This window comes from Zeugodacus cucurbitae, chromosome 3 (assembly GCF_028554725.1).
Source record: "Zeugodacus cucurbitae isolate PBARC_wt_2022May chromosome 3, idZeuCucr1.2, whole genome shotgun sequence".
In the NCBI taxonomy this organism is placed as follows: Eukaryota; Metazoa; Arthropoda; class Insecta; order Diptera; family Tephritidae; genus Zeugodacus; species Zeugodacus cucurbitae.
In genome coordinates, this window is record NC_071668.1 from 47,568,104 (window position 1) to 47,592,598 (window position 24,495).

The following is a 24,495-nucleotide window of genomic DNA, read 5'->3' on the forward strand; positions in this document are numbered from 1 at the left end:
GATACGTATGCCACCCTTGGAACCACCAAACGGTTCATTCACGCAAGCCGTCTTAAACGCCATCAGATAAGCCAAAGCGCGTATCTCATCGGCGTCGACGTCCATGGCAAAACGTATGCCTACAAAAGAGGAACGGATATTATCAGTCAGTTATATATATCATGCTAGACATCAGCAGTTGAAGCATTGAAAAGGAAGAACATTTTCTTGAAACACACAACTACATGCATATATTCTAGAAAATTCGTTGAGAAATTTTTTGAATATACCAGCTTTTCTAGAAAAATAATAGCCAATAATATAATTGAACCCACCGCCTTTGAGTGGTAATCTGTGTCTAGTGTGGTGTGCGCGATAGCCGGTGATTAGCTCGTAATTGCCATCACTTCTTATTATAGGGAAGGTAACTTCCAATAGATTTGTAGTGCAGCCCATCAATTTAAGCATGGCGGAAACACGTTGTTCACGCTGTTCCTTCTTCATGTAAGGATACTTTTCCAGCTCCTTTATCATCATCGGCTCCATTAGCTGAGCGGCCGAGTGATAATAATACTCAACCATGTGTGCAAATGGTGGGTCTTTGTCTTTATTGATTTTTTCCAAATGCTTGGGCATCACGTGCTTTTCACGCGTAGCTCCAAGTCCGGTCCAGTTTAAAACTGTCTTCGATAGTGAAGATCGTAAAAGTTTACCATTTAAAAGGAAGGACATATTGCCTTGCGATAATGCAATCCCAGTTATGATTTTTTTTGTGTGTTTTTGTAAGAAATTTTTTGCACTCACTTTTTCGGCAATTATTTTGGTATCCGCTGATTTTGTTGTATATTGTATATATACAATTGTATTACGAATATATAAATATTCCACAATATTCAGTAAGAAAATATTTTTTGTTTATTTATTATTTGCGTCAGGTTTTTTTTTGTAATTATTTTCTTCGAGAACAAATTCAAATCGCTCCGTTCAACACAACTGTTCTTATGAAAATCTCAATATCAACTGAACTGAGAAAAATAAATTTGACAATATTGACTGTTTATGTTTTGAAGTTTTGATTTTTTCTGTTGAAAATATGTTAATGTTAATGTTTTTTTAATGTTAATTATTTTATTCTGGCAAAAATTTTGGATTTTGGGGATCGTAAAAAATGACGAATAATGCATAATAACCCCTACCCACTTACTACGCTATTTTTGGTGCATTTGGTGGATGGATTTTTGGTACCATTCACCACTTTTTTGGTGCATTTTGGTGCATTTGATGCATTGGCGCGTGGTGAAAAACCGATTTTTTCACGGCGCGCAAATGGGGTTATACAGGTCGTATGAGTACCATATTACCAAAAACAGAAAAACAGATATAAGGGTACCAAAAACAGAGGTAAGTGGGTAGGGGTTTTGTTTTTTAATTGTAAAACTGTTGCTGTCAAGAAGCCATTTTGTTTGTGTTTGTGTAAAGAAATATTTATTTAAAAATTGAAGAAAAATATACAAAAGGATATTACACTTTCGATCTTATGAATATATAAATGTAAAATGTGTAAAAATAAACAATCGCCTAGCGACTTCAGACGCATTCTGCAATTATTGCTGAGAAATGCCCTCCAATTCTAATGCTCGGAAAATCTTCGAAATCGAGTAAATAAAGGCGGCGGTGCGTAAATCATTGCAGTGGTGAATGCCACCAAAATTGGCGTAGTAAGTGGGTAGGGTTTTTTTTTTTTAATTGTTAAACTGTTGCTGTCAAGAAGCCATTCTGTTTGTGTTTTTGTAAAGAAATATTTATTTAAAAATTTAAGAAAAATATACAAAAGGATATTACACTTTGGATCTTATAAATATATAAATGTAAAATTTGTAAAAATAAATAATCGCCAGGCGACTTCAGACGCATTCTGTAATTATTGTTGAGAAATGCCCTCCATTTCTAAGGCTCGGAAAATCTTAGAAATCGAGTAAATAAAGGCAGCGGTGCGTAAATCATTGCAGAGACCGAATTCATTGGCCACAATCTTAATGCCTGCCCCCGCAGTTTCCATAACTGTTTGTAGTCCTGCGTCTACAATATCCGCCTCCTTCGTACAGTCTCTTATGAGCTTTAACTTTTTGTTTGGCTTGAACTTATCCTAAATAAATAAATTAAAAAAATTCATATTAACAAATTAACTTATTTGCACGGTGGTCAAAGTTCACTTACCTCGCACTCATTCATGGAGTTAAAGATCTCGTTGATTATGGCTTTCTCGCGTTTAACATTCATTTTGCCATAAGATACATGATTGATATTCTTTAAGTACTCAAAGTAGGATACCGTTACACCGCCAGCATTGCAAAACAAATCCGGTATAATGAGTACATTCTTTTTACGTAATATTTCATCGGCAGCTGGCGTCGAAGGACCATTAGCGCCTTCTAAAATCATCTTGGCTTGTACACTGTTAGCATTTTCGACAGTGAGAACCTTTTGCGTAGAGCAAGGCATTAGTATATCGCATTTTTCACCCAACAAACTGCCCTCTTTTTCGGTGGCTTTGGTATAGCCCTTGATTGATTTATTATTTTTTGCATAATACTCCATTAAGTCCTAAGTATATGAAGAAAATTAAAAAAATATTATCATGGAGATATTTATTTTCAATACGCCACATACCTTTGGATCAATGCCATTCTCATTTACTAGAGACACGTCAAATTCTTGAACACCGATCAGTTTGGCACCGGCTTCCACTACAAAAACGGATGCATGGGAACCGACATTGCCAAACCCTTGTACGATCACGGTTTTATCTTTCCAACCTGTCTTCCAGCCTAATAAATCCATCCAATCTTTATCCATAATAAAACATTCAGCCGCCTTAAATAGACCACGTACCGTGGCGGCGGTGCGACCATTTATACCGCCTATTTCTACTGGCTTACCAGTCGTGATGGCCAATGCATCTACATCGTTATAGCCTAGAAGAACAATTTATTTGTCTATCAAGACGTTTTCTAATATTTCATAAAAAAAAATTACCAAAAGTTTTAATATATTGATCTACCAACCAACTCATCTCGCGTTGGCTGGTATTCACATCTGGTGCCGGTACATCTATACCCGGACCTATCATATTGCGACGTAATAGCTCCATTGTATAGCGACGCGTAATTGTTTGCAATTCTTGTGCAGTATACTTCTTCGGGTCGATACGTATGCCACCCTTGGAACCACCAAACGGTACATTCACGCAAGCCGTCTTAAACGGTATCAGATAAGCCAAAGCGCGTATCTCATCGGCGTCGACGTCCATGGCAAAACGTATGCCTACAAAAGAGGAACGGTTATTATCAGTCAGTTATATATATCATGCTAGACATCAGCAGTTGAAGCATTGAAAAGGAAGAACATTTTCTTGAAACACACAACTACATGCATATATTCTAGAAAATTCGTTGAGAAATTTTTTGAATATACCAGCTTTTCTAGAAAAATAATAGCCAATAATATAATTGAACCCACCGCCTTTGAGTGGTAATCTGTGTCTAGTGTGGTGTGCGCGATAGCCGGTGATTAGCTCGTAATTGCCATCACTTCTTATTATAGGGAAGGTAACTTCCAATAGATTTGTAGTGCAGCCCATCAATTTAAGCATGGCGGAAACACGTTGTTCACGCTGTTCCTTCTTCATGTAAGGATACTTTTCCAGCTCCTTTATCATCATCGGCTCCATTAGCTGAGCGGCCGAGTGATAATAATACTCAACCATGTGTGCAAATGGTGGGTCTTTGTCTTTATTGATTTTTTCCAAATGCTTGGGCATCACGTGCTTTTCACGCGTAGCTCCAAGTCCGGTCCAGTTTAAAACTGTCTTCGATAGTGAAGATCGTAAAAGTTTACCATTTAAAAGGAAGGACATATTGCCTTGCGATAATGCAATCCCAGTTATGATTTTTTTTGTGTGTTTTTGTAAGAAATTTTTTGCACTCACTTTTTCGGCAATTATTTTGGTATCCGCTGATTTTGTTGTATATTGTATATATACAATTGTATTACGAATATATAAATATTCCACAATATTCAGTAAGAAAATATTTTTTGTTTATTTATTATTTGCGTCAGGTTTTTTTTTGTAATTATTTTCTTCGAGAACAAATTCAAATCGCTCCGTTCAACACAACTGTTCTTATGAAAATCTCAATATCAACTGAACTGAGAAAAATAAATTTGACAATATTGACTGTTTATGTTTTGAAGTTTTGATTTTTTCTGTTGAAAATATGTTAATGTTAATGTTTTTTTAATGTTAATTATTTTATTCTGGCAAAAATTTTGGATTTTGGGGATCGTAAAAAATGACGAATAATGCATAATAACCCCTACCCACTTACTACGCTATTTTTGGTGCATTTGGTGGATGGATTTTTGGTACCATTCACCACTTTTTTGGTGCATTTTGGTGCATTTGATGCATTGACGCGTGGTGAAAACCCGATTTTTTCACGGCGCGCAAATGGGGTTATACAGGTCGTATGAGTACCATATTACCAAAAACAGAAAAACAGATATAAGGGTACCAAAAACAGAGGTAAGTGGGTAGGGGTTTTGTTTTTTAATTGTAAAACTGTTGCTGTCAAGAAGCCATTTTGTTTGTGTTTGTGTAAAGAAATATTTATTTAAAAATTGAAGAAAAATATACAAAAGGATATTACACTTTCGATCTTATAAATATATAAATGTAAAATGTGTAAAAATAAACAATCGCCTAGCGACTTCAGACGCATTCTGCAATTATTGCTGAGAAATGCCCTCCAATTCTAATGCTCGGAAAATCTTCGAAATCGAGTAAATAAAGGCGGCGGTGCGTAAATCATTGCAGTGGTGAATGCCACCAAAATTGGCGTAGTAAGTGGGTAGGGGTTTTTTTTTTAATTGTTAAACTGTTGCTGTCAAGAAGCCATTCTGTTTGTGTTTTTGTAAAGAAATATTTATTTAAAAATTTAAGAAAAATATACAAAAGGATATTACACTTTGGATCTTATAAATATATAAATGTAAAATTTGTAAAAATAAATAATCGCCAAGCGACTTCAGACGCATTCTGTAATTATTGTTGAGAAATGCCCTCCATTTCTAAGGCTCGGAAAATCTTAGAAATCGAGTAAATAAAGGCAGCGGTGCGTAAATCATTGCAGAGACCGAATTCATTGGCCACAATCTTAATGCCTGCCCCCGCAGTTTCCATAACTGTTTGTAGTCCTGCGTCTACAATATCCGCCTCCTTCGTACAGTCTCTTATGAGCTTTAACTTTTTGTTTGGCTTGAACTTATCCTAAATAAATAAATTAAAAAAATTCATATTAGCAAATTAACTTATTTGCACGGTGGTCAAAGTTCACTTACCTCGCACTCATTCATGGAGTTAAAGATCTCGTTGATTATGGCTTTCTCGCGTTTAACATTCATTTTGCCATAAGATACATGATTGATATTCTTTAAGTACTCAAAGTAGGATACCGTTACACCGCCAGCATTGCAAAACAAATCCGGTATAATGAGTACATTCTTTTTACGTAATATTTCATCGGCAGCTGGCGTCGAAGGACCATTAGCGCCTTCTAAAATCATCTTGGCTTGTACACTGTTAGCATTTTCGACAGTGAGAACCTTTTGCGTAGAGCAAGGCATTAGTATATCGCATTTTTCACCCAACAAACTGCCCTCTTTTTCGGTGGCTTTGGTATAGCCCTTGATTGATTTATTATTTTTTGCATAATACTCCATTAAGTCCTAAGTATATGAAGAAAATTAAAAAAATATTATCATGGAGATATTTATTTTCAATACGCCACATACCTTTGGATCAATGCCATTCTCATTTACTAGAGACACGTCAAATTCTTGAACACCGATCAGTTTGGCACCGGCTTCCACTACAAAAACGGATGCATGGGAACCGACATTGCCAAACCCTTGTACGATCACGGTTTTATCTTTCCAACCAGTCTTCCAGCCTAATAAATCCATCCAATCTTTATCCATAATAAAACATTCAGCCGCCTTAAATAGACCACGTCCCGTGGCGGCGGTGCGACCATTTATACCGCCTATTTCTACTGGCTTACCAGTCGTGATGGCCAATGCATCTACATCGTTATAGCCTAGAAGAACAATTTATTTGTCTATCAAGACGTTTTCTAATATTTCATAAAAAAAAATTACCAAAAGTTTTAATATATTGATCCACCAACCAACTCATCTCGCGTTGGCTGGTATTCACATCTGGTGCCGGTACATCTATACCCGGACCTATCATATTGCGACGTAATAGCTCCATTGTATAGCGACGCGTAATTGTTTGCAATTCTTGTGCAGTATACTTCTTCGGGTCGATACGTATGCCACCCTTGGAACCACCAAACGGTACATTCACGCAAGCCGTCTTAAACGCCATCAGATAAGCCAAAGCGCGTATCTCATCGGCGTCGACGTCCATGGCAAAACGTATGCCTACAAAAGAGGAACGGATATTATCAGTCAGTTATATATGGGGGGGATGGGGTCATATGTAGAAGTTGGGGGATGGGGTCATATGTAGAAGTTCACGCAAGTGAGGAAAGTTTCTGATTGCCATTCACTTGGGAGTGGCCAGGAACGATTCTTTTGCATATGACTCAAGCAGCTCACGACTTCCGGTTTTAGACCAAGTATCCCCTGGGTAGCTAACAGACATCCGTTTGGAGGCGAGCTAAAGTGAGAAGGCGAAGCCCGCTTGTGCGGTTGTGCGTAGGGCTTGGGACCCACCACATAAAAAAATCTCCCCAATGAAAACAAACACCGAGCCTCGGATGAGAAACCCCCCTTTTGATGACGACCCCTGCAAACGTACTAAGGATCATGATTTGAGGGCATGCACCTGGAATGTCCGGACTCTTAATTGGGAAGGTGCCTCTGCCCAGCTGGTTGATGTCCTCATACAACTAAAGGCTGACATCACCGCCGTCCAAGAAGTGCGATGGACGGGACAAGGACGGAAGAAGGTGGGTCCTTGTGACATCTACTACAGCGGCCATATAAAGGAGCGCAAATTTGGTGTTGGATTTGTGGTGGGAGAGAGACTCCGTCGCCGAGTCCTGGCATTCACCCCGGTGGATGAACGTCTAGCCACAATCCGCATAAAAGCGAGGTTCTTCAACATATCGCTGATTTGCGCCCACGCCCCAACGGAAGAGAAGGACGATGTGACCAAAGACGCTTTCTATGAGCGCCTAGAACGCACCTATGAGCGCTGCCCCCGCCACGATGTCAAAATCGTGCTTGGCGATTTTAACGCCAGGGTGGGTAAAGAAGGTGTCTTTGGCACAACAGTCGGAAAATTCAGCCTCCATGACGAAACATCGCCAAACGGCCTGAGGCTGATCGACTTCGCTGGGGCCCGAAATATGGTTGTCTGTAGTACCAGATTCCAGCATAAAAAAATTCATCAAGCAACGTGGCTGTCCCCTGATCGAAACACGCGCAACCAAATCGATCACGTTGTGATAGACGGAAGACATGTCTCCAGTGTTTTAGACGTGCGTACGCTCCGAGGACCAAACATTGACTCGGACCATTATCTAGTAGCAGCAAAGATACGCACTCGCCTCTGTGCAGCAAAGAACGCCCGTCAACAAACACAAGGAAGGTTCGCCGTCGAAAAGCTGCAATCACAACCGACAGCCGAACGATTTTCTACTCGACTTGCACTCCTGCTCTCTGAGAGCACTCATCAGCATCTCGATATAAGGGAGCTGTGGAACGGCATCTCAAACTCATTGCATACCGCTGCAGCCGAAACAATTGGTCTACGGCAACGCCAAAAAACCAGTTGGTACGATGAGAATTGTCGTTCCGCAGTGGAGAGAAAACAGACTGCCTACCTCGCAACGTTGCGATCGACCACAACACGTTCGGGGTGGGATAGATATCGAGAACTGAAGAGGGAAGCGAGACGCATTTGCAGACGTAAAAAGAAAGAGGCCGAAATGCGTGAGTATGAAAAGCTTGAAAAGCTGGCCGACATGGGTAATGCTCGAAAATTTTATGAAAAGATGAGGCGATTAACAGAAGGTTTCAAGACCGGAGCATTATCATGTAGGGACCGAGAAGGTAATCTGGTAGCGGATGTCCAGAGCACACTGGGATTATGGAGGGAACACTTCTCCGACCTGCTCAATGGCAGTGAAAGTACAACACCAGGAGATGGCGAACCCGATTCCCCAATCGATGACGATGGAATAGATGTTCCATTACCCGACCATGAAGAAATTCGAATAGCAATTACCCGCTTGAAGAACAACAAAGCGGCGGGGGCCGATGGATTACCGGCCGAGCTATTCAAATACGGCGGCGAAGAACTGATAAGGTGCATGCATCAGCTTCTTTGTAGAATATGGTCGGAAGAAAGCATGCCTGACGATTGGAATCTTAGTGTGCTCTGCCCAATCCATAAGAAGGGAGACCCCACAATCTGCGCCAACTACCGTGGTATAAGTCTCCTCAATATCGCATATAAGGTTTTGTCGAGCGTATTGTGTGAAAGACTAAAGCCCACCGTCAACGAACTGATTGGACCTTATCAGTGTGGCTTTAGACCTGGAAAATCCACAATGGACCAGATATTCACCATGCGCCAAATCTTGGAAAAGACCCGAGAGAGAAGAATCGATACTCACCATCTTTTTATCGATTTTAAAGCTGCCTTCGATAGCACGAAAAGGAGCTGCCTTTATGCCGCGATGTCTGAATTTGGTATCCCTGCAAAACTAATACGGCTATGTAAGCTGACGTTGAGCAACACCAAAAGCTCCGTCAGGATCGGGAAGGACCTCTCCGAGCCGTTCGATACCAAACGAGGCTTCAGACAGGGTGACTCACTATCGTGCGACTTCTTCAATCTATTGCTGGAAAAAATAATACGAGCTGCAGAACTAAATAGAGAGGGTACAATCTTCTACAAGAGTGTACAGCTCCTGGCGTATGCCGATGATATTGATATCATCGGAAGCAACAACCGCGCCGTTTGTTCTGCGTTTTCCAGACTAGATAAAGAAGCGAAGCGTATGGGTCTGGTGGTGAATGAGGACAAGACGAAATATCTCCTGTCATCAAACAAACAGTCGGCGCACTCGCGTCTTGGCTCCCACGTCACTGTTGACAGTCATAACTTTGAAGTTGTAGATAATTTCGTTTATCTGGGAACCAGCATTAACAACACCAACAATGTCAGCCTTGAAATCCAACGCAGAATCACTCTTGCCAACAGGTGCTACTTTGGACTGAGTAGGCAATTGAAAAGTAAAGTCCTCTCTCGACGAACCAAAATCAAACTCTATAAGTCGCTCACTATTCCCGTCCTGATGTATGGCGCTGAAGCGTGGACGATGACAACATCCGATGAGACGACTCTTGGGGTTTTCGAGAGAAAGGTTTTGCGCAAGATTTTTGGTCCTCTAAACATTGGCAACGGCGAATACCGCAGGCGATGGAACGATGAGCTGTACGATTTATACGACGACATTGACATAGTTCAGCGAATAAAAAGACAGCGGCTACGCTGGCTAGGTCATGTTGTACGGATGGAAGAAAACACTCCAGCTCTGAAAGTATTCGATGCAGTACCCGCTGGAGGAAGCCGCGGAAGAGGACGACCTCCACTCCGGTGGAAAGACCAAGTGCAAAGTGACCTGGCTTCACTTGGTGTTTCCAATTGGCGCCAAAAAGCAAAAAGGAGGAATGAGTGGCGCGCTCTGGTGGATTCGGCTATAATCGCTTAAAGCGGTTCCTACGCCAAATATATATATATATATATATATATCATGCTAGACATCAGCAGTTGAAGCATTGAAAAGGAAGAACATTTTCTTGAAACACACAACTACATGCATATATTCTAGAAAATTTGTTGAGAAATTTTTTGAATATACCAGCTTTTCTAGAAAAATAATAGCCAATAATATAATTGAACCCACCGCCTTTGAGTGGTAATCTGTGTCTAGTGTGGTGTGCGCGATAGCCGGTGATTAGCTCGTAATTGCCATCACTTCTTATTATAGGGAAGGTAACTTCCAATAGATTTGTAGTGCAGCCCATCAATTTAAGCATGGCGGAAACACGTTGTTCACGCTGTTCCTTCTTCATGTAAGGATACTTTTCCAGCTCCTTTATCATCATCGGCTCCATTAGCTGAGCGGCCGAGTGATAATAATACTCAACCATGTGTGCAAATGGTGGGTCTTTGTCTTTATTGATTTTTTCCAAATGCTTGGGCATCACGTGCTTTTCACGCGTAGCTCCAAGTCCGGTCCAGTTTAAAACTGTCTTCGATAGTGAAGATCGTAAAAGTTTACCATTTAAAAGGAAGGACATATTGCCTTGCGATAATGCAATCCCAGTTATGATTTTTTTTGTGTGTTTTTGTAAGAAATTTTTTGCACTCACTTTTTCGGCAATTATTTTGGTATCCGCTGATTTTGTTGTATATTGTATATATACAATTGTATTACGAATATATAAATATTCCACAATATTCAGTAAGAAAATATTTTTTGTTTATTTATTATTTGCGTCAGGTTTTTTTTTGTAATTATTTTCTTCGAGAACAAATTCAAATCGCTCCGTTCAACACAACTGTTCTTATGAAAATCTCAATATCAACTGAACTGAGAAAAATAAATTTGACAATATTGACTGTTTATGTTTTGAAGTTTTGATTTTTTCTGTTGAAAATATGTTAATGTTAATGTTTTTTTAATGTTAATTATTTTATTCTGGCAAAAATTTTGGATTTTGGGGATCGTAAAAAATGACGAATAATGCATAATAACCCCTACCCACTTACTACGCTATTTTTGGTGCATTTGGTGGATGGATTTTTGGTACCATTCACCACTTTTTTGGTGCATTTTGGTGCATTTGATGCATTGGCGCGTGGTGAAAAACCGATTTTTTCACGGCGCGCAAATGGGGTTATACAGGTCGTATGAGTACCATATTACCAAAAACAGAAAAACAGATATAAGGGTACCAAAAACAGAGGTAAGTGGGTAGGGGTTTTGTTTTTTAATTGTAAAACTGTTGCTGTCAAGAAGCCATTTTGTTTGTGTTTGTGTAAAGAAATATTTATTTAAAAATTGAAGAAAAATATACAAAAGGATATTACACTTTCGATCTTATAAATATATAAATGTAAAATGTGTAAAAATAAACAATCGCCTAGCGACTTCAGACGCATTCTGCAATTATTGCTGAGAAATGCCCTCCAATTCTAATGCTCGGAAAATCTTCGAAATCGAGTAAATAAAGGCGGCGGTGCGTAAATCATTGCAGTGGTGAATGCCACCAAAATTGGCGTAGTAAGTGGGTAGGGGTTTTTTTTTTTTAATTGTTAAACTGTTGCTGTCAAGAAGCCATTCTGTTTGTGTTTTTGTAAAGAAATATTTATTTAAAAATTTAAGAAAAATATACAAAAGGATATTACACTTTGGATCTTATAAATATATAAATGTAAAATTTGTAAAAATAAATAATCGCCAAGCGACTTCAGACGCATTCTGTAATTATTGTTGAGAAATGCCCTCCATTTCTAAGGCTCGGAAAATCTTAGAAATCGAGTAAATAAAGGCAGCGGTGCGTAAATCATTGCAGAGACCGAATTCATTGGCCACAATCTTAATGCCTGCCCCCGCAGTTTCCATAACTGTTTGTAGTCCTGCGTCTACAATATCCGCCTCCTTCGTACAGTCTCTTATGAGCTTTAACTTTTTGTTTGGCTTGAACTTATCCTAAATAAATAAATTAAAAAAATTCATATTAACAAATTAACTTATTTGCACGGTGGTCAAAGTTCACTTACCTCGCACTCATTCATGGAGTTAAAGATCTCGTTGATTATGGCTTTCTCGCGTTTAACATTCATTTTGCCATAAGATACATGATTGATATTCTTTAAGTACTCAAAGTAGGATACCGTTACACCGCCAGCATTGCAAAACAAATCCGGTATAATGAGTACATTCTTTTTACGTAATATTTCATCGGCAGCTGGCGTCGAAGGACCATTAGCGCCTTCTAAAATCATCTTGGCTTGTACACTGTTAGCATTTTCGACAGTGAGAACCTTTTGCGTAGAGCAAGGCATTAGTATATCGCATTTTTCACCCAACAAACTGCCCTCTTTTTCGGTGGCTTTGGTATAGCCCTTGATTGATTTATTATTTTTTGCATAATACTCCATTAAGTCCTAAGTATATGAAGAAAATTAAAAAAATATTATCATGGAGATATTTATTTTCAATACGCCACATACCTTTGGATCAATGCCATTCTCATTTACTAGAGACACGTCAAATTCTTGAACACCGATCAGTTTGGCACCGGCTTCCACTACAAAAACGGATGCATGGGAACCGACATTGCCAAACCCTTGTACGATCACGGTTTTATCTTTCCAACCAGTCTTCCAGCCTAATAAATCCATCCAATCTTTATCCATAATAAAACATTCAGCCGCCTTAAATAGACCACGTCCCGTGGCGGCGGTGCGACCATTTATACCGCCTATTTCTACTGGCTTACCAGTCGTGATGGCCAATGCATCTACATCGTTATAGCCTAGAAGAACAATTTATTTGTCTATCAAGACGTTTTCTAATATTTCATAAAAAAAAATTACCAAAAGTTTTAATATATTGATACACCAACCAACTCATCTCGCGTTGGCTGGTATTCACATCTGGTGCCGGTACATCTATACCCGGACCTATCATATTGCGACGTAATAGCTCCATTGTATAGCGACGCGTAATTGTTTGCAATTCTTGTGCAGTATACTTCTTCGGGTCGATACGTATGCCACCCTTGGAACCACCAAACGGTACATTCACGCAAGCCGTCTTAAACGCCATCAGATAAGCCAAAGCGCGTATCTCATCGGCGTCGACGTCCATGGCAAAACGTATGCCTACAAAAGAGGAACGGATATTATCAGTCAGTTATATATATCATGCTAGACATCAGCAGTTGAAGCATTGAAAAGGAAGAACATTTTCTTGAAACACATAACTACATGCATATATTCTAGAAAATTCGTTGAGAAATTTTTTGAATATACCAGCTTTTCTAGAAAAATAATAGCCAATAATATAATTGAACCCACCGCCTTTGAGTGGTAATCTGTGTCTAGTGTGGTGTGCGCGATAGCCGGTGATTAGCTCGTAATTGCCATCACTTCTTATTATAGGGAAGGTAACTTCCAATAGATTTGTAGTGCAGCCCATCAATTTAAGCATGGCGGAAACACGTTGTTCACGCTGTTCCTTCTTCATGTAAGGATACTTTTCCAGCTCCTTTATCATCATCGGCTCCATTAGCTGAGCGGCCGAGTGATAATAATACTCAACCATGTGTGCAAATGGTGGGTCTTTGTCTTTATTGATTTTTTCCAAATGCTTGGGCATCACGTGCTTTTCACGCGTAGCTCCAAGTCCGGTCCAGTTTAAAACTGTCTTCGATAGTGAAGATCGTAAAAGTTTACCATTTAAAAGGAAGGACATATTGCCTTGCGATAATGCAATCCCAGTTATGATTTTTTTTGTGTGTTTTTGTAAGAAATTTTTTGCACTCACTTTTTCGGCAATTATTTTGGTATCCGCTGATTTTGTTGTATATTGTATATATACAATTGTATTACGAATATATAAATATTCCACAATATTCAGTAAGAAAATATTTTTTGTTTATTTATTATTTGCGTCAGGTTTTTTTTTGTAATTATTTTCTTCGAGAACAAATTCAAATCGCTCCGTTCAACACAACTGTTCTTATGAAAATCTCAATATCAACTGAACTGAGAAAAATAAATTTGACAATATTGACTGTTTATGTTTTGAAGTTTTGATTTTTTCTGTTGAAAATATGTTAATGTTAATGTTTTTTTAATGTTAATTATTTTATTCTGGCAAAAATTTTGGATTTTGGGGATCGTAAAAAATGACGAATAATGCATAATAACCCCTACCCACTTACTACGCTATTTTTGGTGCATTTGGTGGATGGATTTTTGGTACCATTCACCACTTTTTTGGTGCATTTTGGTGCATTTGATGCATTGGCGCGTGGTGAAAAACCGATTTTTTCACGGCGCGCAAATGGGGTTATACAGGTCGTATGAGTACCATATTACCAAAAACAGAAAAACAGATATAAGGGTACCAAAAACAGAGGTAAGTGGGTAGGGGTTTTGTTTTTTAATTGTAAAACTGTTGCTGTCAAGAAGCCATTTTGTTTGTGTTTGTGTAAAGAAATATTTATTTAAAAATTGAAGAAAAATATACAAAAGGATATTACACTTTCGATCTTATAAATATATAAATGTAAAATGTGTAAAAATAAACAATCGCCTAGCGACTTCAGACGCATTCTGCAATTATTGCTGAGAAATGCCCTCCAATTCTAATGCTCGGAAAATCTTCGAAATCGAGTAAATAAAGGCGGCGGTGCGTAAATCATTGCAGTGGTGAATGCCACCAAAATTGGCGTAGTAAGTGGGTAGGGGTTTTTTTTTTTTAATTGTTAAACTGTTGCTGTCAAGAAGCCATTCTGTTTGTGTTTTTGTAAAGAAATATTTATTTAAAAATTTAAGAAAAATATACAAAAGGATATTACACTTTGGATCTTATAAATATATAAATGTAAAATTTGTAAAAATAAATAATCGCCAAGCGACTTCAGACGCATTCTGTAATTATTGTTGAGAAATGCCCTCCATTTCTAAGGCTCGGAAAATCTTAGAAATCGAGTAAATAAAGGCAGCGGTGCGTAAATCATTGCAGAGACCGAATTCATTGGCCACAATCTTAATGCCTGCCCCCGCAGTTTCCATAACTGTTTGTAGTCCTGCGTCTACAATATCCGCCTCCTTCGTACAGTCTCTTATGAGCTTTAACTTTTTGTTTGGCTTGAACTTATCCTAAATAAATAAATTAAAAAAATTCATATTAACAAATTAACTTATTTGCACGGTGGTCAAAGTTCACTTACCTCGCACTCATTCATGGAGTTAAAGATCTCGTTGATTATGGCTTTCTCGCGTTTAACATTCATTTTGCCATAAGATACATGATTGATATTCTTTAAGTACTCAAAGTAGGATACCGTTACACCGCCAGCATTGCAAAACAAATCCGGTATAATGAGTACATTCTTTTTACGTAATATTTCATCGGCAGCTGGCGTCGAAGGACCATTAGCGCCTTCTAAAATCATCTTGGCTTGTACACTGTTAGCATTTTCGACAGTGAGAACCTTTTGCGTAGAGCAAGGCATTAGTATATCGCATTTTTCACCCAACAAACTGCCCTCTTTTTCGGTGGCTTTGGTATAGCCCTTGATTGATTTATTATTTTTTGCATAATACTCCATTAAGTCCTAAGTATATGAAGAAAATTAAAAAAATATTATCATGGAGATATTTATTTTCAATACGCCACATACCTTTGGATCAATGCCATTCTCATTTACTAGAGACACGTCAAATTCTTGAACACCGATCAGTTTGGCACCGGCTTCCACTACAAAAACGGATGCATGGGAACCGACATTGCCAAACCCTTGTACGATCACGGTTTTATCTTTCCAACCAGTCTTCCAGCCTAATAAATCCATCCAATCTTTATCCATAATAAAACATTCAGCCGCCTTAAATAGACCACGTCCCGTGGCGGCGGTGCGACCATTTATACCGCCTATTTCTACTGGCTTACCAGTCGTGATGGCCAATGCATCTACATCGTTATAGCCTAGAAGAACAATTTATTTGTCTATCAAGACGTTTTCTAATATTTCATAAAAAAAAATTACCAAAAGTTTTAATATATTGATCCACCAACCAACTCATCTCGCGTTGGCTGGTATTCACATCTGGTGCCGGTACATCTATACCCGGACCTATCATATTGCGACGTAATAGCTCCATTGTATGGCGACGCGTAATTGTTTGCAATTCTTGTGCAGTATACTTCTTCGGGTCGATACGTATGCCACCCTTGGAACCACCAAACGGTACATTCACGCAAGCCGTCTTAAACGCCATCAGATAAGCCAAAGCGCGTATCTCATCGGCGTCGACGTCCATGGCAAAACGTATGCCTACAAAAGAGGAACGGATATTATCAGTCAGTTATATATATCATGCTAGACATCAGCAGTTGAAGCATTGAAAAGGAAGAACATTTTCTTGAAACACACAACTACATGCATATATTCTAGAAAATTCGTTGAGAAATTTTTTGAATATACCAGCTTTTCTAGAAAAATAATAGCCAATAATATAATTGAACCCACCGCCTTTGAGTGGTAATCTGTGTCTAGTGTGGTGTGCGCGATAGCCGGTGATTAGCTCGTAATTGCCATCACTTCTTATTATAGGGAAGGTAACTTCCAATAGATTTGTAGTGCAGCCCATCAATTTAAGCATGGCGGAAACACGTTGTTCACGCTGTTCCTTCTTCATGTAAGGATACTTTTCCAGCTCCTTTATCATCATCGGCTCCATTAGCTGAGCGGCCGAGTGATAATAATACTCAACCATGTGTGCAAATGGTGGGTCTTTGTCTTTATTGATTTTTTCCAAATGCTTGGGCATCACGTGCTTTTCACGCGTAGCTCCAAGTCCGGTCCAGTTTAAAACTGTCTTCGATAGTGAAGATCGTAAAAGTTTACCATTTAAAAGGAAGGACATATTGCCTTGCGATAATGCAATCCCAGTTATGATTTTTTTTGTGTGTTTTTGTAAGAAATTTTTTGCACTCACTTTTTCGGCAATTATTTTGGTATCCGCTGATTTTGTTGTATATTGTATATATACAATTGTATTACGAATATATAAATATTCCACAATATTCAGTAAGAAAATATTTTTTGTTTATTTATTATTTGCGTCAGGTTTTTTTTTGTAATTATTTTCTTCTTCGAGAACAAATTCAAATCGCTCCGTTCAACACAACTGTTCTTATGAAAATCTCAATATCAACTGAACTGAGAAAAATAAATTTGACAATATTGACTGTTTATGTTTTGAAGTTTTGATTTTTTCTGTTGAAAATATGTTAATGTTAATGTTTTTTTAATGTTAATTATTTTATTCTGGCAAAAATTTTGGATTTTGGGGATCGTAAAAAATGGCGAATAATGTATAATAACCCCTACCCACTTACTACGCTATTTTTGGTGCATTTGGTGGATGGATTTTTGGTACCATTCACCACTTTTTTGGTGCATTTTGGTGCATTTGATGCATTGACGCGTGGTGAAAACCCGATTTTTTCACGGCGCGCAAATGGGGTTATACAGGTCGTATGAGTACCATATTACCAAAAACAGAAAAACAGATATAAGGGTACCAAAAACAGAGGTAAGTGGGTAGGGGTTTTGTTTTTTAATTGTAAAACTGTTGCTGTCAAGAAGCCATTTTGTTTGTGTTTGTGTAAAGAAATATTTATTTAAAAATTGAAGAAAAATATACAAAAGGATATTACACTTTCGATCTTATAAATATATAAATGTAAAATGTGTAAAAATAAACAATCGCCTAGCGACTTCAGACGCATTCTGCAATTATTGCTGAGAAATGCCCTCCAATTCTAATGCTCGGAAAATCTTCGAAATCGAGTAAATAAAGGCGGCGGTGCGTAAATCATTGCAGTGGTGAATGCCACCAAAATTGGCGTAGTAAGTGGGTAGGGGTTTTTTTTTTTTTATTGTTAAACTGTTGCTGTCAAGAAGCCATTCTGTTTGTGTTTTTGTAAAGAAATATTTATTTAAAAATTTAAGAAAAATATACAAAAGGATATTACACTTTGGATCTTATAAATATATAAATGTAAAATTTGTAAAAATAAATAATCGCCAAGCGACTTCAGACGCATTCTGTAATTATTGTTGAGAAATGCCCTCCATTTCTAAGGCTCGGAAAATCTTAGAAATCGAGTAAATAAAGGCAGCGGTGCGTAAATCATTGCAGAGACCGAATTCATTGGCCACAATCTTAATGCCTGCCCCCGCAGTTTCCATAACTGTTTGTAGTCCTGCGTCTACAATATCCGCCTCCTTCGTACAGTCTCTTATGAGCTTTAACTTTTTGTTTGGCTTGAACTTATCCTAAATAAATAAATTAAAAAAATTCATATTAACAAATTAACTTATTTGCACGGTGGTCAAAGTTCACTTACCTCGCACTCATTCATGGAGTTAAAGATCTCGTTGATTATGGCTTTCTCGCGTTTAACATTCATTTTGCCATAAGATACATGATTGATATTCTTTAAGTACTCAAAGTAGGATACCGTTACACCGCCAGCATTGCAAAACAAATCCGGTATAATGAGTACATTCTTTTTACGTAATATTTCATCGGCAGCTGGCGTCGAAGGACCATTAGCGCCTTCTAAAATCATCTTGGCTTGTACACTGTTAGCATTTTCGACAGTGAGAACCTTTTGCGTAGAGCAAGGCATTAGTATATCGCATTTTTCACCCAACAAACTGCCCTCTTTTTCGGTGGCTTTGGTATAGCCCTTGATTGATTTATTATTTTTTGCATAATACTCCATTAAGTCCTAAGTATATGAAGAAAATTAAAAAAATATTATCATGGAGATATTTATTTTCAATACGCCACATACCTTTGGATCAATGCCATTCTCATTTACTAGAGACACGTCAAATTCTTGAACACCGATCAGTTTGGCACCGGCTTCCACTACAAAAACGGATGCATGGGAGCCGACATTGCCAAACCCTTGTACGATCACGGTTTTATCTTTCCAACCAGTCTTCCAGCCTAATAAATCCATCCAATCTTTATCCATAATAAAACATTCAGCCGCCTTAAATAGACCACGTCCCGTGGCGGCGGTGCGACCATTTATACCGCCTATTTCTACTGGCTTACCAGTCGTGATGGCCAATGCATCTACATCGTTATAGCCTAGAAGAACAATTTATTTGTCTATCAAGACGTTTTCTAATATTTCATAAAAAAAAATTACCAAAAGTTTTAATATATTGATCCACCAACCAACTCATCTCGCGTTGGCTGGTATTCACATCTGGTGCCGGTACATCTATACCCGGACCTATCATATTGCGACGTAATAGCTCCATTGTATAGCGACGCGTAATTGTTTGCAATTCTTGTGCAGTATACTTCTTCGGGTCGATACGTATGCCACCCTTGGAACCACCAAACGGTACATTCACGCAAGCCGTCTTAAACGCCATCAGATAAGCCAAAGCGCGTATCTCATCGGCGTCGACGTCCATGGCAAAACGTATGCCTACAAAAGAGGAACGGATATTATCAGTCAGTTATATATATCATGCTAGACATCAGCAGTTGAAGCATTGAAAAGGAAGAACATTTTCTTGAAACACACAACTACATGCATATATTCTAGAAAATTCGTTGAGAAATTTTTTGAATATACCAGCTTTTCTAGAAAAATAATAGCCAATAATATAATTGAACCCACCGCCTTTGAGTGGTAATCTGTGTCTAGTGTGGTGTGCGCGATAGCCGGTGATTAGCTCGTAATTGCCATCACTTCTTATTATAGGGAAGGTAACTTCCAATAGATTTGTAGTGCAGCCCATCAATTTAAGCATGGCGGAAACACGTTGTTCACGCTGTTCCTTCTTCATGTAAGGATACTTTTCCAGCTCCTTTATCATCATCGGCTCCATTAGCTGAGCGGCCGAGTGATAATAATACTCAACCATGTGTGCAAATGGTGGGTCTTTGTCTTTATTGATTTTTTCCAAATGCTTGGGCATCACGTGCTTTTCACACGTAGCTCCAAGTCCGGTCCAGTTTAAAACTGTCTTCGATAGTGAAGATCGTAAAAGTTTACCATTTAAAAGGAAGGACATATTGCCTTGCGATAATGCAATCCCAGTTATGATTTTTTTTGTGTGTTTTTGTAAGAAATTTTTTGCACTCACTTTTTCGGCAATTATTTTGGTATCCGCTGATTTTGTTGTATATTGTATATATACAATTGTATTACGAATATATAAATATTCCACAATATTCAGTAAGAAAATATTTTTTGTTTATTTATTATTTGCGTCAGGTTTTTTTTTGTAATTATTTTCTTCTTCGAGAACAAATTCAAATCGCTCCGTTCAACACAACTGTTCTTATGAAAATCTCAATATCAACTGAACTGAGAAAAATAAATTTGACAATATTGAGTGTTTATGTTTTGAAGTTTTGATTTTTTCTGTTGAAAATATGTTAATGTTAATGTTTTTTTAATGTTAATTATTTTATTCTGGCAAAAATTTTGGATTTTGGGGATCGTAAAAAATGACGAATAATGTATAATAACCCCTACCCACTTACTACGCTATTTTTGGTGCATTTGGTGGATGGATTTTTGGTACCATTCACCACTTTTTTGGTGCATTTTGGTGCATTTGATGCATTGACGCGTGGTGAAAACCCGATTTTTTCACGGCGCGCAAATGGGGTTATACAGGTCGTATGAGTACCATATTACCAAAAACAGAAAAACAGATATAAGGGTACCAAAAACAGAGGTAAGTGGGTAGGGGTTTTGTTTTTTAATTGTAAAACTGTTGCTGTCAAGAAGCCATTTTGTTTGTGTTTGTGTAAAGAAATATTTATTTAAAAATTGAAGAAAAATATACAAAAGGATATTACACTTTCGATCTTATAAATATATAAATGTAAAATGTGTAAAAATAAACAATCGCCTAGCGACTTCAGACGCATTCTGCAATTATTGCTGAGAAATGCCCTCCAATTCTAATGCTCGGAAAATCTTCGAAATCGAGTAAATAAAGGCGGCGGTGCGTAAATCATTGCAGTGGTGAATGCCACCAAAATTGGCGTAGTAAGTGGGTAGGGGTTTTTTTTTTTTAATTGTTAAACTGTTGCTGTCAAGAAGCCATTCTGTTTGTGTTTTTGTAAAGAAATATTTATTTAAAAATTTAAGAAAAATATACAAAAGGATATTACACTTTGGATCTTATAAATATATAAATGTAAAATTTGTAAAAATAAATAATCGCCAAGCGACTTCAGACGCATTCTGTAATTATTGTTGAGAAATGCCCTCCATTTCTAAGGCTCGGAAAATCTTAGAAATCGAGTAAATAAAGGCAGCGGTGCGTAAATCATTGCAGAGACCGAATTCATTGGCCACAATCTTAATGCCTGCCCCCGCAGTTTCCATAACTGTTTGTAGTCCTGCGTCTACAATATCCGCCTCCTTCGTACAGTCTCTTATGAGCTTTAACTTTTTGTTTGGCTTGAACTTATCCTAAATAAATAAATTAAAAAAATTCATATTAACAAATTAACTTATTTGCACGGTGGTCAAAGTTCACTTACCTCGCACTCATTCATGGAGTTAAAGATCTCGTTGATTATGGCTTTCTCGCGTTTAACATTCATTTTGCCATAAGATACATGATTGATATTCTTTAAGTACTCAAAGTAGGATACCGTTACACCGCCAGCATTGCAAAACAAATCCGGTATAATGAGTACATTCTTTTTACGTAATATTTCATCGGCAGCTGGCGTCGAAGGACCATTAGCGCCTTCTAAAATCATCTTGGCTTGTACACTGTTAGCATTTTCGACAGTGAGAACCTTTTGCGTAGAGCAAGGCATTAGTATATCGCATTTTTCACCCAACAAACTGCCCTCTTTTTCGGTGGCTTTGGTATAGCCCTTGATTGATTTATTATTTTTTGCATAATACTCCATTAAGTCCTAAGTATATGAAGAAAATTAAAAAAATATTATCATGGAGATATTTATTTTCAATACGCCACATACCTTTGGATCAATGCCATTCTCATTTACTAGAGACACGTCAAATTCTTGAACACCGATCAGTTTGGCACCGGCTTCCACTACAAAAACGGATGCATGGGAACCGACATTGCCAAACCCTTGTACGATCACGGTTTTATCTTTCCAACCAGTCTTCCAGCCTAATAAATCCATCCAATCTTTATCCATAATAAAACATTCAGCCGCCTTAAATAGACCACGTCCCGTGGCGGCGGTGCGACCATTTATACCGCCTATTTCTACTGGCTTACCAGTCGTGATGGCCAATGCATCTACATCGTTATAGCCTAGAAGAACAATTTATTTGTCTATCAAGACGTTTTCTAATATTTCATAAAAAAAAATTACCAAAAGTTTTAATATATTGATCCACCAACCAACTCATCTCGCGTTGGCTGGTATTCACATCTGGTGCCGGTACATCTATACCCGGACCTATCATATTGCGACGTAATAGCTCCATTGTATAGCGACGCGTAATTGTTTGCAATTCTTGTGCAGTATACTTCTTCGGGTCGATACGTATGCCACCCTTGGAACCACCAAACGGTACATTCACGCAAGCCGTCTTAAACGCCATCAGATAAGCCAAAGCGCGTATCTCATCGGCGTCGACGTCCATGGCAAAACGTATGCCTACAAAAGAGGAACGGATATTATCAGTCAGTTATATATATCATGCTAGACATCAGCAGTTGAAGCATTGAAAAGGAAGAACATTTTCTTGAAACACACAACTACATGCATATATTCTAGAAAATTTGTTGAGAAATTTTTTGAATATACCAGCTTTTCTAGAAAAATAATAGCCAATAATATAATTGAACCCACCGCCTTTGAGTGGTAATCTGTGTCTAGTGTGGTGTGCGCGATAGCCGGTGATTAGCTCGTAATTACCATCACTTCTTATTATAGGGAAGGTAACTTCCAATAGATTTGTAGTGCAGCCCATCAATTTAAGCATGGCGGAAACACGTTGTTCACGCTGTTCCTTCTTCATGTAAGGATACTTTTCCAGCTCCTTTATCATCATCGGCTCCATTAGCTGAGCGGCCGAGTGATAATAATACTCAACCATGTGTGCAAATGGTGGGTCTTTGTCTTTATTGATTTTTTTCCAAATGCTTGGGCATCACGTGCTTTTCACGCGTAGCTCCAAGTCCGGTCCAGTTTAAAACTGTCTTCGATAGTGAAGATCGTAAAAGTTTACCATTTAAAAGGAAGGACATATTGCCTTGCGATAATGCAATCCCAGTTATGATTTTTTTTGTGTGTTTTTGTAAGAAATTTTTTGCACTCACTTTTTCGGCAATTATTTTGGTATCCGCTGATTTTGTTGTATATTGTATATATACAATTGTATTACGAATATATAAATATTCCACAATATTCAGTAAGAAAATATTTTTTGTTTATTTATTATTTGCGTCAGGTTTTTTTTTGTAATTATTTTCTTCGAGAACAAATTCAAATCGCTCCGTTCAACACAACTGTTCTTATGAAAATCTCAATATCAACTGAACTGAGAAAAATAAATTTGACAATATTGACTGTTTATGTTTTGAAGTTTTGATTTTTTCTGTTGAAAATATGTTAATGTTAATGTTTTTTTAATGTTAATTATTTTATTCTGGCAAAAATTTTGGATTTTGGGGATCGTAAAAAATGACGAATAATGCATAATAACCCCTACCCACTTACTACGCTATTTTTGGTGCATTTGGTGGATGGATTTTTGGTACCATTCACCACTTTTTTGGTGCATTTTGGTGCATTTGATGCATTGACGCGTGGTGAAAACCCGATTTTTTCACGGCGCGCAAATGGGGTTATACAGGTCGTATGAGTACCATATTACCAAAAACAGAAAAACAGATATAAGGGTACCAAAAACAGAGGTAAGTGGGTAGGGGTTTTGTTTTTGAATTGTAAAACTGTTGCTGTCAAGAAGCCATTTTGTTTGTGTTTGTGTAAAGAAATATTTATTTAAAAATTGAAGAAAAATATACAAAAGGATATTACACTTTCGATCTTATAAATATATAAATGTAAAATGTGTAAAAATAAACAATCGCCTAGCGACTTCAGACGCATTCTGCAATTATTGCTGAGAAATGCCCTCCAATTCTAATGCTCGGAAAATCTTCGAAATCGAGTAAATAAAGGCGGCGGTGCGTAAATCATTGCAGTGGTGAATGCCACCAAAATTGGCGTAGTAAGTGGGTAGGGGTTTTTTTTTTAAATTGTTAAACTGTTGCTGTCAAGAAGCCATTCTGTTTGTGTTTTTGTAAAGAAATATTTATTTAAAAATTTAAGAAAAATATACAAAAGGATATTACACTTTGGATCTTATAAATATATAAATGTAAAATTTGTAAAAATAAATAATCGCCAAGCGACTTCAGACGCATTCTGTAATTATTGTTGAGAAATGCCCTCCATTTCTAAGGCTCGGAAAATCTTAGAAATCGAGTAAATAAAGGCAGCGGTGCGTAAATCATTGCAGAGACCGAATTCATTGGCCACAATCTTAATGCCTGCCCCCGCAGTTTCCATAACTGTTTGTAGTCCTGCGTCTACAATATCCGCCTCCT